The sequence below is a fragment of the Canis aureus genome, chromosome 32 (genome assembly GCF_053574225.1).
Source record: "Canis aureus isolate CA01 chromosome 32, VMU_Caureus_v.1.0, whole genome shotgun sequence".
NCBI lineage: Eukaryota > Metazoa > Chordata > Mammalia > Carnivora > Canidae > Canis > Canis aureus.
The window spans coordinates 17698852-17707832 of NC_135642.1; the positions used below are offsets into that span (position 1 = coordinate 17698852).

The 8981-nt window shown below is 36.0% G+C and overlaps 1 pseudogene; it reads left to right on the forward strand.

Moving 5' to 3' along the window:
• The first annotated feature begins 6774 nt into the window (after nucleotides 1-6774).
• On the forward strand, nucleotides 6775-8281 carry LOC144303657 (E3 ubiquitin-protein ligase ARIH2-like; annotated as a pseudogene).
• Nucleotides 8282-8981: the final 700 nt, after the last annotated feature.

The following is an 8981-nucleotide window of genomic DNA, read 5'->3' on the forward strand; positions in this document are numbered from 1 at the left end:
GGATGGGGTTAAGTGGGTGACAGGCACTAAGGAGGGCACTTGATGGGATGACCACTGGGGGTTATATGTTGACAAATTTAATTTAAATAAAAAAGAAAAAAAAAAAAAAGAATCGCTGAAGCCTTGGTCACACCTGCATTGCAGTTCAACTTCTCCTGCCAATTCCTGCTTCAATACTGCCACAGAGGTGCTGCTTATCAAAGTTTTCCCCAATAACTCTCTGCTTGCAAATTCTTAGCCTCTAGGGAACCTAACCCAAGATATTAGCCCCATCAAAAAGTATCAAAAGATGGAATGAATGAATTCAGTTGAGTGTCACAGTCATGAAGGGCCCTAGGATGGGCCCTAGAAATATGCATAAGAAAGAATAGGTTTGGACAGATTTACTACAGCAGAAGACAGCAGCCACTAGTATATTAGTATGTGAGCACTGATAAACTTGCATATTTCAATTTGAAGCTGAAATATATCCTGGGGCCTAGATAAAAAAAAATATATTTTTTTTCCTTAGATCAATTGGCCTGTGTAAAGAACTTACCCTAGCCTTAAAAGTGAATATAAGTAACAATTTGATGAATAAATAACCAAATAAATAAATGGAAAATAATACAAAAGCATACTTAAGGGTTGAAACCTGTCATGAAAGGCAGCCTCAAAGCTTACTGGCCAGTCAAAATTGGATAAAATTACCTGGGACAATTGGAAACCATTTTTTATTCCAATTACTTGCAATTGTCTAGGGCAGTTTTTCTCATTTATAACTTTGCACATTATTTATCAACAACTCAGTTTTCTGGGCTGCGCTTGCAACAGTTAAGTTCTTCCTTCCTTATATTAACTTAAAACTCCATTTTAATCTCTTCAACAGTCCCTTCTTGGCCCCCCCTGCTAGAAACAATTTAAATACTTAACCTTATTTACCCTTAGCCAACTACTGACAACAAATGTATTTACATTTTACTTTCTTTATATAAATTATGCTTAAAATAAGGATGTAAAATGCCCCTTCAGATCTGTCCTTTATTTTTCGTCTTACTTCTATTCTTTATTAAAGTTTGTCAACACTTTAATTCTAATGGAATACCCATATTGTGACATGGTATCAGGGGCCTAAAGCAATGAAAGTGTGATACATTAAAGGCTTGCTGCCTTCTCTCCAAGAAAATATAATAACTAGTAAATCATGACCAAAACTGTATACATCAGTAGCAGATGTGATAGTCTATATTCTATGCCTATTACTTTGAAATTCCAGCTTCACTAGTCTCAGCACAAATCTTGGGTCAGCCATGGGCCTCAATTGACACTTATTATTTCTCCATTTCTCTCATATTTGGCTAAGGTCACTCCTACTTTCAGAATGACCCTTTGGCATACTGATGTCAATCATAACATTCCAAAACAAAAGGGATATCTGTCAAGCAAACATTCTTCTTTTTTTTTTTTTCAAACTTCAAACTCATCAAAAACAGTACAAGGAAGCAAAAATGATTTTCAAAGTTGTGGAAGGAGGAGGAGCTGGAGAAAGGGATTTCACCAGTGTTAAAATTGTGTCATTATATGTCATCAATTTTTAAACCCAATTTTTACCACATATTTCATAATAGAGACAGAATATGGGTAGCTGATATATAACTTTTCTCCAAAATGTTGCTGCAAGTAAGTAAAAGAAATTTTGAAAAGCTGCATAATTTGTAGCAATTAATAGGATCTCTCTGCAGCACTGGCTATAAAAGCAAATGCCTATCCTTTGCCATTCTTATCTAGGCCAATAGCCTCTTAAAAGAGACTTGCATGTTTTTAAACATAGAGGGATTTCTTTAACAAGATAAAACAACATTAGGAAGTGAATTTGGCCTATAGGTGAGATAGGACTTTATTTACTTGGACAAAGGCTGCAACATACTTATATTTATTGAATATCTTTCAATATTAACCCATTTCATTCTCCTAATCACCCTCTGAGGAATATACCATTATCTTCTTATATAAATGAGGAATCAGACTGACTTGGAGGTAAAATATAACCTGTCCAAAGTCCATAGTTGTTAATTGTCAGAGCTGTCATTTGCACTCAGACTATCTAATTCTAGAATAGAATTCTTTTAAAAGTAATATATTGCAAAGGCAAAGTCAGAAGAGCAAAAACACATGCTCCATTAAACAGAAGGCCAGGGAACAATCAGCACATTCACTAACCTGAGTTCTCATTCGTAATAGGAGAAAAATATCAATAGATATTGTTCTATAATTTAGTTTCTCATCTTGCCCAAAGATTGTGAGTTCCATTAAAGAAGAAATCTAGTTGAGTTTTATCTCCCAACCTGAACAGAACTTGGAACATAAATACTCAATATACATATATCTGATAAATAAAGGAACTTGATAAAAAAGTATAAAAACCTGAAATTTTATCCTTTCTCTCCATGCTTGTACTTTTGTGTATAACATTTGCCTTATTTTGTCAGTAGTATCTGTTGTCTCAGGAACTATTTTGACTGTAAGTATGAATGTCAAAAGAAGAAGTCAATGTTCATCTTATGACATCCAAATAAGACCTTTGGGACTCAAAACTGAAATGAAAACCTTGAGAGAAAAGTATTTTTTGCAGCTCAAAAAGTGAAGCCCTAGCATAACTGATTTTCCTGTAATACTGAGAGGCAATAAAGGCTTGTTCAGGGTTGAGTTGTGGGGAAAATCTTCAGAACCAGGATAAGACAGAAAAAGAAGAAGAAAGAATATAAAAGTTAAGATGTACAGGAGGTCAACCGAGAAGTTTAAAAGTATAGAATCCCAGCCTGAAAAAGTATAGAATCCCAGCCTGAAAGAATTAAAGGAAAGAAAGAAAAGAAAGAAAAAAAGAAAGAAAGAAAAAAGAAGAAAGAAAGAAAGAAAGAAAAAGAAAGAAAGAAAGAAAGAAAGAAAGAAAGAAAGAAAAAAGGAAAGGAAAGGAAAGGAAAGGAAAGGAAAGGAAAGGAAAGGAAAGGAAAGGAAAGGAGAAAAGAAGGAGGGAGGGAAGGAAGGAAGATGGAAGAACATAAGGAAGGAAGGCAATATTCAAGGAGATGAAGGTTGAGATGTTTCTAATACTTACATTCAAGAAGCCCCCTACAATCCATGTATGTTAACTAAAACAAACAAACAAATCCTCACTTAGATATATAATAGAGAAACTACAGAACATGAAACACAGATGGGAAAATCCTATAAGCAGCCAATGTGAAAATATCAGTTATCTCTAGAGGAAAACTATCAAACTGACAGCTGACATCCCCACAGCAACATTGGAAGCCAGAAAAAAAAAATGATTTCTTCAATATGTTAAGAGAAAATAACTGTCAAGTTAGAATTCTAAATTTACCAAACTAATTTTCAACAAAGCCCAATGTTGCATTTTTTTAACCAATAGACATAACAGAATATCCTTCAAGTAAAGTAAAATTTATACCATAAATAAGGTATGAAAAGGACAAGAAAATGGCAAACATGTAGGTCAATTTAAACACATCAGAACAGTACAAAAAAACCCTACAATTTGGGGTCCTTAATGTCAATTTACAGCTTCAAAATCATGTTTTTAATTCATTTGGTCTCATTATAGGTAGATTAGTGTCTTATTGCTAATGTTACGAATTGCCATGACTCAGTGGCTTAAAACAACACAAATTTATTATATTGCAATTCTGTTGGTCTCAGCTAAATCAGAGTGTGGGCGGGGCAGTGTTTCCACTGGAAGCTCTAGCACAGCTTTAGGAAATAATTCATTTCCTTGCTTTCCCTAGCTAAAAGTCTCCCTCTAAGTCTAGAGCTTGACTATCTTCCTTGGCTTACAGCCATTTTCCTTCATCTTTAAAACCAGCAAGATTAGGGTGAATCTATCTCATGCGATCCCCCTGGTTCTCCATTTTCTGCCTCACTCTTCCACTTTATATGAACTCTTGTGATTACATTGGGCCTAGATGGATAATCCAGAAAAATCTGACCATCTCAAAGTCAGCTGATTACCAATCTTAATTCCAACTGTTACCTGAATTTCTCTTTGCCATGTAACATAAGTTCCAGGCATTAGGACACGAACATCTTTAAGATGTCATTATTCTTCCCCTACAATGTACTTCTAATTCTCTTTACCAGTTTTTTTAATATACAATAATCCATATACAGTCATGTAGAATTTTTGTATTATAAACTCTGCTTATAAACTAATTTTTAATCATAAAAATACTAGTGACAAAGTAGCGAATAAATAGAACAGACAAAGAGGTCTGGAGACTATTTAACAGTTTGTTCCAAAGGTAAAAATATTTTTACTCTATAGTCCAGCAATTGTACCCTTAGGCATTTCCCCAGGATGAATAAGAAGATATGTTCACAGAAAGGCTTGTATGTGAATATTCATAGCAGCCTTATTTACTATAGCCAAAAGCTGGCAAAAACCCAAATATTCATGAACAGCAATATAGGTAAACAAATCATGGCATATTCAGAAAAACGAATAAATTACTGATGTACTCAACAGTACAGGTGAATCACAATGATCATTTTGTTGAATGAAAGAAGCCATATAAATAAATACAAAGGAATACATACTATAGGATTCATTTACATCATATTAGAGAACAAATCTAATAATACATGATAGAAGTCAGAAGGTTTTGACTCTAGGCAGAGGTGGGAAAGTGACTGGAAGAGGCCAAAAGGGAATTTTTTAGAGTGTATGGGTGGTGGTTACTTATGCATATACAATTGTGAAAATTCAGTGAACTTGAGAACTGTTTTCAAATAATCTATCCAAGCTCCCTGGTCACTATAGAGCATCTGAGTAACTTTAAACTCTACTTGTCTTGCACAGATCGTTTTCATTCCTCTATTAAATTTACTCTCAGACATTCTCATTTGTTAAAATTACTTATAGAGAATCAGAAAAAAAGCTCAATTTATTCTTGGATCTAAACAAAGTAGCTAAACAAAAATATTGTCCCAATTTAAACATGTTCCCATCCACATAGCTGTTTTCAGGGAACCAATGTCCTTGCCTTTCTCTCATGCTGATGCTTTATGTATTTCTCTTCCAAATTTATAATCCACAATGACTGTACTCAGTGTTACAGGAGAGGAGTGCATTATTGCAGGCTCATTACCTTCAAAAAGGTGTGTATCTATTTCTCATTAATTAGGATGAAATAAGATCAAATAATAGCCCAATTCATGATAATTTCTGTTCTTGTAATTGACATCATCAAACAAATGAATTCAAGAACAATGAATATTTCCAATTAGAATTTCTTCAACCTTATTTACATTCAATTTTACCTTATAAAAATTTAAATTCAATCAATTTTTATTTACTGAAAGTATATCTGTAAGAAGCTCACACTAATTAGATCTGAAGTACAAAATTCAATTATATAAGGTAGGTCAGGTTAAACTCATTTGTCAAACTTCAAATTATAAGTAACTTTCAGATAGCTTCTTACTATATACTTACATTTCCTGTGTCAAAATATTTTGTATAAGTAACTTTTAAAAAACTAAATGCTTTGAACTTCACATTTTCTTATCTTTATCAATCTATGAAACATTATTTCACTTATTTTGTCCAAAACTAAGGGTGACATGCCAGTTTTTTTGTTTTGAAGTATACCTGCAACACAATCTTACATTAGTTTTTAGTGTAAAGCATAGTAAATTTGACAACTCTATACATTATTCCATGCTCATCACAAGTGTAGCTACCATCACCATACGATACTATCACAATACCAGGGACTATATTCCCTATGCTGTACCCTTGATCCTGGTGACTTATTGTGACACGTCAGTTTTAATTATCTTTCCACTAATTGTAAAAATGGTACTTTTCTAAAAAAAAATCCCAAATCAATCCCTAATTTTTCAAACTTCAACTTGTTTTTCACTTTCATTTCATGTTTCTGAACATTTAGTAACATCCGGAGACATATATTTAGTTTTTAACTTTGAAATTAATTTAGAAAAAAACTATGGATCTCAATTTACCAATGAATCAGTAAAAAAAATTAATACTCATTTCTTTGTCAATTCAAATTTATCCTTATATTGGGACACCTGGGTTGCTCAGCGGTTGAGCATCTGTCTTTGGCTCAGGGTGTGATCCCGGGGTTCTGGGATTGAATCCCGCATCAGGCTCCCTGTGAGGAGTCTGCTTCTCCCTCTGCCTATGTCTCTGCCTCTCTATCTGTGTCTCTCATGAATAAATAAATAAAGTCTTTTAAAAAATAAATGTATTCTTATAAACATGCACAAAATTGAACCAATTAAAGAGCGAGCATATTTCAAAAAATTTGAAAACAATAAATGTTTTCTTGTTATGGATCCATAACAAAAGTTAAAAAAAAAGTAGTTTTAAATGACATACATTTATATGTGCCTATATACTATCTTATGACACAAAATATAGTTTGTACAGAGCAGTTCTGAGCTGTGGAGACCATTCTGCAGGAGGTAAGAGCCTGGGCATCAGGCCACCACTATGCCTGTGTCAGATCCCTCTGGCCCAGCCAGACCCAGTCTGGCCTGTTCAGGCTCAGTAGCCATGGGCCATGGCTCCCAATGAAAATTATATGACATTAAATATTTGGGGTGATATCTTTCTGAAAGACTTCAAGAATTACAGAAGACAAAAAAAAAAAAAAAAACAAAAAAAAAACCACTAATGCATTTGAGAAAGTGGTAAAGTTTGGCTGGAGAGGAAGAACTCTGCTGTCCTGATCTGCAGCTTGGCTGGATACTAAGATGCCTGTGGGCATGAAGAGCCAGGGGTCTTTTGGCAATGAAGAGAACTATGACCCAAATTATGAGGAAGAAGAAGATGAGGAACCCTGGGGGGGCACAGAGAACTATTACATGCGAGTAGCCAGCAATGTGGAGCAGCACGGGGCCAACGCCTTTGATCCTGATGAGTACCAACTCACTTCTTGACCTATAAAGAGTTTGAGGGTACTCTCAAAGAGCCCATAAATAGCTTAGCCTCTGTCATAAAGGCCACTGAGATGCTCACTGTCATTAGCACATCTTCCCTATGGCACTGGTATCTCATTTAGTTGCTGAACTTATATTAGTTAATTTCCACTGTCAAGTAGCAGAGATACTGGACAGATACAAGTCTAATTCTCCTCAGTTGCTCATTGAGGCTCAAGTTCAGCCCCACCCCTCAAAACATGTCCCTACAGCCCACCCCCATCCCAACACTACATAGTGCGTATGCAGTTTGTGCAGAAGGAAAACCTACTTTCTCTGGCTTATCAGCACCAGTTTTGTCACAGCTTCTGGGAGCAGCACCATTCAGTACTTGGATGGCATGGGTGTAAATGTCTCTTGCATGGCTCAGGACTGTCCACTCCAAACACCAGAGAGCTTTGTGTTTCCATTGCTGCCTGATGAAGAATTGAGAGACAAACACAGGGACTACCTCTTTAGGGACTACATGGAAAATCATTACCAGCTCCAGCTGTGTTCTGATGCAGATTGCCCCCCTGATTATTCAGGTATAGAAGCCCAGTGCTAAGTACAGTGCAATCGGTGCAATGAGGTCTTCTATTTCAACTATTGTCAGATTTATCACACCCCCCACAGACTATGCCATAATCTGGAAATGGCTCAGGAAATGTGCTGGTAACTCTGAAATAGCCGACTCCATTACTGCTCATGCTAAAGACTGTCCCAAGTGCAGCATCGTCACAAAGAAGAACAAAGGCTGCAGTCACATGCAATGCTCCAAGTGTAAACACGACTTCAGCCAGATATGTCTAGGAGACTGGAAGACCCATGGCAGTAAGTACTATGAGTGCATTTGGTACAAGTAGAACTTTGATATTGTTGACCAGAACAAGCAAGCCCAGGCCAGAGAGGACCTCATGAAGTACTTGTTCTACTTTGAGAGGTGGGAAAACCACAAGACCTTGCAGCTGGAGGTGTAGATATGCCAGCGGATTCATGAAAAGATTCAGGAAAGAGTCAAGAATTATCTGGGTACCTGGAATGACTGGCAGTACCTACAGAGTACTGTCAAGCTCTTGACCAAGTGCTGATACACCCTGCAGTACACTTACCCTTATGAGGACTACACAGACCCAGGAAGAAGCTGTTGGAATACCAGCAGGTTCAGCTGGAGGCTGAAATTGAAAACCTCTCATGGAAAGTGGAGTGTGCAGACAGCTATGACAGTGGGGACTTAGTGAACCAGATGCACATAGCAGAACAGTGGAGGAAAAGGCTGCTGAAGGATTTCCATGACACCTAGTTCTTGGAAGATGGACATGCTGGAGTGAGGAGGATATGACTACAAGGTATTCTGGGTGAACATTCATGACCCTGGGCAACAGCCATGGCCCCACTCTGGAGACACTGACCATACACAACTTGGTCAATTTCTATGTTCTTCTCATCTTTTCACTTTTTGTTTCTACCGGCGTAGAGGCCATGTTGAATTGGCCTCTTTTTAGGACTTTTAATTCTCACTGGATGGTTGTTGGGAGGAAGGGAAAGTGTTTTTGTTTTTTTGGGTTTTTTTTTTGAATGACTATTAATAGTATTAGGCTTTTACAGCTTTGTAACTTTCAAAGGTTGTATAATTATTAAAAAATGCAGATCACAGAATTACATAGAACCTTTTAAAAAATAAATTGGCTTTGGCATGTTTCAAAAACACTTTGTATAGACTTTAATGACATTTGTTGAAATGAGCTGAATTCACATTGCTATTAACGCACACATATATATTTTAGACAATATTGAATTTAAAAACACTTAACAGCCATCTTCAGATTGAGGGATTACTTATTTGTCAGGAGAAGGATATTGAGTCCCCCAGAGAAATATAAACTCACAAGTCTGTTTTCTGTGCTGCCTAATATGGTGTTTTCTGCAATTTCTTCTAGAGCTGTACAAATCTTAGTCAGTAGACTTAGTTTAATTTTAAGTAGTTTAAATTTGTATATAAT